This window comes from Sapajus apella, unplaced genomic scaffold (assembly GCF_009761245.1).
Source record: "Sapajus apella isolate SASKATOON/1434 unplaced genomic scaffold, GSC_monkey_1.0 scaffold77, whole genome shotgun sequence".
Lineage (NCBI taxonomy): Eukaryota > Metazoa > Chordata > Mammalia > Primates > Cebidae > Sapajus > Sapajus apella.
The window spans coordinates 2,867,716-2,875,795 of NW_022437017.1; positions in this window are offsets into that span (position 1 = coordinate 2,867,716).

An 8,080-nucleotide genomic window follows, 5' to 3' on the forward strand; every position below is an offset into this window, starting at 1 on the left:
TGTTGTTTCTTTGAAAACAATGTATATTCTCTAATATTTGGATATAGGGTATATGCACATGAATGCAACGTAATTGTATTTCCAAGTACAGCTAGTGCTCAACTTACAACCACGGTCGGGACCGCGGACCAGTCATAACACGATTTGGTCATAAGTTGAGTAGGCTGTTTGTACAGTTGAAATGGTGCATGCGGAGATGGTAGTGCTGCTGGAAGCTGGTCCACACTGTCGTACGCCCCGCTGGGCAACGTTTGTGCTGCCAGACGCGGAGCAGTCGTGGCTAGCAATTGTGGTCGTAAAGTCCAATGGTCGTAAGTTGCATAGGTGGTAAGTCGATCAATACCTGTACAGTACATATGTTCAGATTTATTTTCCTAACCTTATTTAGTGATAGAGGTGTAGTAAACTCTCCCATTACGTTTATGTATTAACATACTGTAATTTTGTCATTTTTAATTTATTTATTTTGATGTTATGTAACTAGATGCATACAGGATTAGGTATTTTCTTCTGATTGTTTCTTTATATGTGAAGATGATATTTTTACATAGCAAAGTATTGTAATGCATTAATGACACATGGCCAAACATGTATTTATTATTTAAAGACAGAGTTTTGCTCTTGTCACCCAGGCTAGAGTACAATGGTGCGATTTCGGCTCACTGCAACCTTTGCCTCCCAGGTTCAAGCTATTCTTCTGCCTCAGCCTCCCCAGTAGCTAGGATTACAGCCACCACACCTGGCTAATTTATTTTTTATTTGTAGTAGAGACAGGATTTCACCATGTTGGCCAGGCTGGTCTCAAAACTCCTGATGGTCAAACATTTATATAGCACTTCCCATAAATCAGGCCCCCTTCTAAATGTCATATAAATGTTAACTGAGTGTGCATTATAAACAAGTATGTAATGTTATCCCCAGTTTACAGATGAGAAAACTGGTATGATAAGCTTAAGTCACTTAAGTCTCACTCTGTTTCCCAGGTTGGAGTGCAGTAGCACGATCTGGGCTCACTGCAACCTCCGTCTCCTGGGTTCAAGCAATTCTCCTGCCTCAGCCTCCTGAGTAGCTGGGATTACAGGTGTGCAGCACCACGCCGGGCTAATTTTTGTATTTTTAGTAGAGATGGGGTTTCACCATGTTGGCCAGGCTGGTCTCAAACTCTTGACCTCAAGTTATCCACCCCCCTCGGCCTCCCAAAGTGCTGGTGTTACAGGCATGAGACAACGACCCATCCAGTTTTACAACTTTTATGTACATCTAAACTTTCCAAATAAAATGCTTCTAAAAACACATTGAACTGATCTCCCCAAACTAAAGGTGGTGGAAAGCCTTGCAAGAGATGCCCCCAACACACGCAAACACACAGAACTGGTGTTTATGGAAGCCCCAACAAGTGGTGTATATAGTCTGTATCCAGCAATAGAGCTGACAGAAGTCTTAGTAAGGGGTCATCAGGCCCCTCCAAAACTAGAGGCAACAGGACCTCAGTTAGCAAGTGTCATCCCCAAACACAAAATATATTGTTTGAGAAAGACATCCATCCTACCAAAACTAGAACTGACAGGAATTTCAGTAAGCACTTCCAGTTATCTCCAATACTTGAAATGACAGCAGTCCCATAAGTGACTTCCTCAGCTGCCCCTCAGTACTAAAGAATGAGAAGCCCGAGCCCAGTGACCCTCCCCATCTGTATCAATAATATGGAAGGCACAGAAAGTGACTCTACTAATACCCCCAACACTAGAGAAAATAGGTTGAAAGAGACCCTTCCAGACCCACTGAGCAGGGATAAGTGGAGCCCCACCAAATAATGCCCAATCTTCTCCCCAAACTAAGACAATGGGACCTCCATCCAGTTACACTGCCCTGTCTCCCCAATACTTAAAAAATAGGAGTCAAAGGTAGTGATCCTGCAGGTTTCCGAAAAACAGGAGCTCGAACCTCAGGCCTCTTAGTTACACCCCGCAACAATGAGGATTCCATCAGATGAGAGCTTCCCAAGTGATCCCCCATATTCCTCTAACATTAAGGAAACCCAAAAAGGCAACTTTCAGTCCCCTACATACTGAAGAAAGCTCTGGCTTCCACAATACTCTCACTCAACGCAAACCCTAGCTTGCCTCCTGTGTCTCCTCAAGAGCAGACACGAATATCCCCAGCAGTGACACCACAGCCTTCCCCAGCAGAATCACCAGAATCTCAACAGAAAACCCAGGTGGGTGCTGTGGCTCACATCTGTAATCCCAGCACTTTGGGAGGCCGAGGCAGGCACGTCATGAGCTCAAGAGATCGAGACAATCCTGGCCAACATGGTGAAACCCCATCTCTACTAACAATACAAAAATTAGCAGGGCATGGTGGCAGGCACCTGTAATCCCAGCTACTCGGGAGGCTGAGGCAGAAGAACTGGCTTGAACACAGGAGGCGGAGGTTGAAGTGAGCCTAGATCATGCCACTGCATTCCAGTCTGACGAGAGTGAGACTCTGTCTCTTAAAAAAAAAAAAAAAAAAAAAAAAACAGACAACCCAACAGGTTCTACCTCTCATTCAGTTATCCCAAAATAAGAGTTGATAGAAGCATCAGGAGGCAACACCCTCAACATAAATGAGGAGACCCCACAGTGTGAGTCCCTCAAGTCTTCCCTAACATGAGATGACAGCCCTTCAAAGAGCCCCCTTTATTCTTTTTTTTTCTTTTTTATTGCATTTTAGGTTTTGGGGTGCATGTGAAGAACATGCAAGATAGTTGCATAGGTACACACATGGCAGTGTGATTTGCTGCCTTCCTCCCCTTCACCTATATGGCATTTCTCCCCATGCTATCTTTCCCCAACTCCCCACCCCCCACCGTCCCTCCCCTATTTCCCCCCAACAGACCCCAGTGTTGTAGTGCTCTCCTCCTTGTGTCCATGTGTTCTCATTGTTCAACACCCGCCTATGAGTGAGAACATGTGGTGTTTGATTTTCTGCTCTTGTGTTAGTTTGCTGAGAATGATGGTTTCCAGGTTCATCCATGTCCCTACAAAGGGCACGAACTCATCGTTTTTGATGAGCCCCCTTTATTCTAAACAAGAAAGAAGCTGAGCTCCAGCAGGCAACTCTTCAGCCTGCTCTTATAGTGCAAATGTCTGTCCCCACGTGATAGCAGATAGCCCGGGAGGTAGAGGTTGCGGTGAGCCAAGATTGCGCCATGGCACTCCAGCCTGGGCAACAGAGTGAGACTCTGTCTCAAAAAAAAAGTTATGGAATTAGCAGACGACCCAGCCATTCCACTCCTTGGTGTATACCCAAAAGAAGTGTGCTCAAACAAATCATTGCTCATCCATGTTCACAGAAGCCTACCTCTGCAGCCAAAGGTGGAAAAACCCCAAATGTCCACTAATGGACTTATGCATAAGCAGAATGCAATATATCAACATAATGGAATATTATTGGGTAATAAAAAGGAATGAAGGACTGGGTGTGGTAGCTTGAGCCTGTAATCCCAGCACTTTGGGAAGCCAAGCCAAGAGGATTATTTGAGACCAGGGGTTTGAAACCAGACTGGTGAACATAGTGAGACTTCATCTCTACAAAAAAAAAAAAGTGCCAGGTGTGGTGGCTTGCGCCTGTAATCCCTACATATTAAATGAGGCCAAGGCAAGAGGACTCTTTGAGGCCAGGAGTTTGAAACCAGCCTGGTCAACCTAGTGAGACTTAATCTCTACAACAACAACAACAAAATGCCGGGTGAGGTGACGTGTAGTCCCATCTGCTTGAGATGCTGAGGTAGGAGAATTGCTTGAACCTGGGAGGCAGAGGTTGCAGTGAGCTGAGATCAAAACACTGCCTTCCAGCCTGGGTGATAGAGTGAGACCCTGTCTCCAAAAAAAAAGGTATCTGCTACCGTGTAGATGAACCTTGAAAACATGCTAAATGAAAGAAGGCTGACACAGTGGCTAGCATGTGGTATCAATTCATTTATATAAAATATCTAGAATAGTTAAATCCATGGAAAGAGAAATCAGATTAATGATGGCCAGGTGTCTTGGTTCACATCTCCCAGCACTTTGGGAGACAGAGATGGGCGGATCATCTGAGGTCAGAGGTTCGAGACCAGCCTGGACAACATAGTGAAACCTTGTCTATCCTAAGAATAAAAAATACAAAAAATAGTCGGGCATGGTAGTGCATGCCTGTACTCCTAGCTACTCAGGAATCTCAAAAGAATCACTTGAACCAAGAGGCAGAGGCTACAGTGAGCCAACATCGAGCCATTGCACTCCAGTCTGGGTGACAGAGCAAGACTCTGTCAAGAAAGAAAGGAAGAAAGGGAAAGAAGGAAGGGAGGGATGGAGGGATGGAGGGAGAGAAACAGAAAAAGAAAGGAAGAGAGGAAATGAAAAAAGAGAAAAAGCAGATTGATGGCTGCATGATCTTGGAGGTGGGTGGAGAGGGGAATTGGGGTTGATTACTTAATGAGTAAGGAGTCTGATTTTGGGATGGCAAAAATGACTTTGAACTAGAGAGAAGTGATAGGTGCATCACTTCATGAATGTACCAAATGCCGCTGATTTGTTCACTTTAGTTAATTTTGGCCAGGTGCAGTGGCTCACACCTGTAATCCCAGCACTTTGGGAGGCCGAAGCAGATGGATCACCTGAGGTCAGGAGTTTGAGACCAGCCCCGCCAACATGGCAAAACCCCGTCTATAATAAAAGTACAAAAAATTAGCCAGTGTGGTGGCCGCGCACCTGTAATCCCAGCTACTCAGGAGGCTGAAAACATGCTAAATGAAAGAAGAATCACTTGAACCAGGGAGGCAGAAGTTGCAGTGAGCCAAGATGGCGCCACTGCACTCCAGCCTGGGAGACGAGAGCAAGACTCCACTTAAAAAAAAAAAAAAAAGTTAATTTTTTGTTATGTCAATTCTACCTCAATACAAAAAATTATTCTCAAGTCTCAAGTATGATATTAGAAAACTTAGAGCAAAAGCAATAACACAAAGCAATAAATTGATGGAAGAACATTTGCTTTTAGAGCCAGTTCTGTCCTGAAAACCTAGTGTGTGATTAAGATAGAATTTCAAAACAGTTCAACAATGATGATTTAATAAGAGGCTTGTGGACAATAGATTATACATGTGTAAAAGAATTTTGCTCGACTAACTTTTGAATTTAGGGAAACTCCTAAATATATTAAAAACACTAATATATTATCAAGCTAATATGTAAACATTATAAAGCTAACAAAACTCTAAGGAAGTGAGAAGAAAACAAACTAAACCATGTGCAACTTAGATATTTAATCAAAATATGTACATTTACAGTGTCTATCAGGTGATCAATAAAATACAGAAATTAATTCAAAATACAGAAGGAGCTGAAACAACTCAACAGGACAAAATCTTTTATTTTTTTTCTGAGACAGAGTCTGTTGCACAGGCTGGAGTGCAGTGGCACAATCTATGCTTACCGCAACTTCCACCTCCCAGGTTCAGGCAATTCTCCTGCCTTAGCCTCCCAAGTAGCTGCGACTACAGGCGCCCACCACCACACCCAGCTAATTTGTGTATTTTTAGTAGAGACGGGGTCTCAAAATGTTGGCCAGGCTCGTCTTGAACTCCTGACCTCAGGTAAACTGCCCACCTCCGTCCCCTAGAGTGCTGGGATCACAGGTGTAAGACACTTCACTTGGCCCAATAAGACAAAGTCTAATCTGATTTTTAAAATGGGCAAAGATCTGAATAAACTTTTTTTTTTTTTTTTGACACAGTCTCACTCTGTCACCCAGGTTGGAGTGCAATGGAACGATCTCAACTCACTGCAACGTCCACCTCCCAGGTTCAAGCGATTCTCCTGCCTCAGCCTCCCAAGTAGCTGGGATTATAGGTGCCTGCCAACTCAACCAGCTAATCTGTGTAGTTTTAGTAGAGGTGGGGTTTCTCCATTTTGGCCAGGTTGATCTCAAACTCCTGACCTCAGGTGACCTACCCACCTCAGACTCCCAAAGTGCTGGGATTATAGACATGAGCCATCACACCCAGCTTCTGAATAGACATTTTACAGAAGACATACAAATGGCAAACTGGTGTATGAAAAGTTCTCAGCATCACTGAGCATCGGAGAAATGCAAATCAAAACTATGATTATTTTAACTTACCCCAGTTAAAATAGCTTACATCCAAAAGGCAGGCAATAGCACATGCTGGCAAGGATGTGGAGGAGAGGGAGCGCTTGTTCACTGTTGGTAGGAATGTCAATGCAACCACTGTTGAGAGCAGTAAGGGCCACAGAGTAAGACTTCATCTCTAAAAATAAGAATTAAAAAACAGGCCGGGCTCACTAGCTCACACCTGTAATTCCAGCACGTAGGGAGACTCAGGCGGACAGATCGCCTGAGCTCAGGAGTTCAAAACCAGTTTGGGCAACTTGGCAAAACCCTGTCTCTACTGAAAATACAAAAATTAGATGGTATGATGGGGCACAACTGGCTGAGGCACGAGAATCACTTGAGCCTAGGATGCAAAGATTGCAGAGAGTCAAGATCGCACTACTGCACTCCAGCCTGGGCGCCAGGGTGAGACTGTGTCTTAAAAAAAAAAAAAAAATGGTGAATAAAAGAAAAATTGAATAATCGCCTCAGACATTTATACAGTTCTTATCTCATTTTGGGCACACAGAAGACTGTTGGCCTCATGTCCTTGATTTTTAAAATGGGCACTCTAAAATCAAGATTAGATGTATCACTTCTAGGCCAAATCATGAAAGAAAATGTGCAAAAGCCTTCTGTGCTCTTCTCTGTGATCAGAATTGAAGAAGGCATGGATTTTAGATGGTGCATCACCAAGATGGTGGTGATTCCATTATACTTACTCTTGTAACTTGTGAGCATCCTTACCACCAGTAATCATTATTAGAAAGGAAATTTGAGACAGGAAATAATATCATGGGCTGGGAGTGACGCCTCTTGGCTGTAATTCCAGTGCTTTGAGAGGCTGATGTGGAAGAATCGCTTGAGGCCAGGAGTTTGAGACCAGCCAGGGCAACATAGCAAGGCCCCATCTCTACAAAAAATTTAAAAATCAGCTAAGTATAGTGGTAAGTGCCTGTAGTCTCAGCTATTTGGGAGGCTGTGGTGGGAGGATCACTCAAGCCTGGGATGTCAAGGCTGCAGTGAGCTGAGATTGTGCCCCTGAACTTCAGCCTGGCATCAGAGCAGCACTCTGTCTCAGAAAGTAAATGTTTTTTCCTTTAGGCTTAAATTCTAACCCTCACACCTCCATTGAGAAGCTGTTAGGAGGTGGGGCCTTTGGGAGATGATGAGGTTATAAAGGTGGAGGCCTCCTGTATGGGATTAGTGCCCTTCTGAAAGTGACAGAAGAGAGCTCGCCAGCCCCTTCCATGAGAGGATACAGGGAGGATGTGACAGTCTCCAACCTGGAAGAGGGTCCTCACCAGTCCCTCATCATGCTGGCACCCTCATCTTGGACTTTCAGCCTCCAGAACTGTGACAAATGTCTGTTCTAAAAAAAAAAAAAAAAAGAAAAAAAGGTGTGGAAAGCAATGTTAATATTTCTAATCACTTTTAGTGCATTCCTTCCTTAACCATGTCTTCCGATCTTACCACCCAACCGCGTATGTGTAGAGACGGAGTTTCGCTCTTGTTACCCAGGCTGGAGTGCAATGGCGCGATCTCGGCTCACCGCAACCTCCGCCTCCCAGGTTCAGGCAATTCTCCTGCCCCAGCCTCCTGAGTCGCTGGGATTACAGGCACGCACCACCATGCCCAGCTCATTTTTTGTATTTTTAGTAGAGACGGGGTTTCACCATGTTGACCAGGATGGTCTCAATCTCTTGACCTCGTGATCCACCCGCCTCGGCCTCCCAAAGTGCTGGGATTACAGGCTTGAGCCACCGCGCCTGGCCCCTTAACCATGTCTTAATGCATAGTTGTCTTAGATGAGCAGTACTGTTAGAAATTGCATGTTAGTGAATTAATAAATATAGCAGTAAAGAATACTATTTACTATTTGTTGAACACTGGATCTGCTAATCTTGATGTTTCCTGGTGGTGAGGGAGAGCCCTGCCCTCCCCC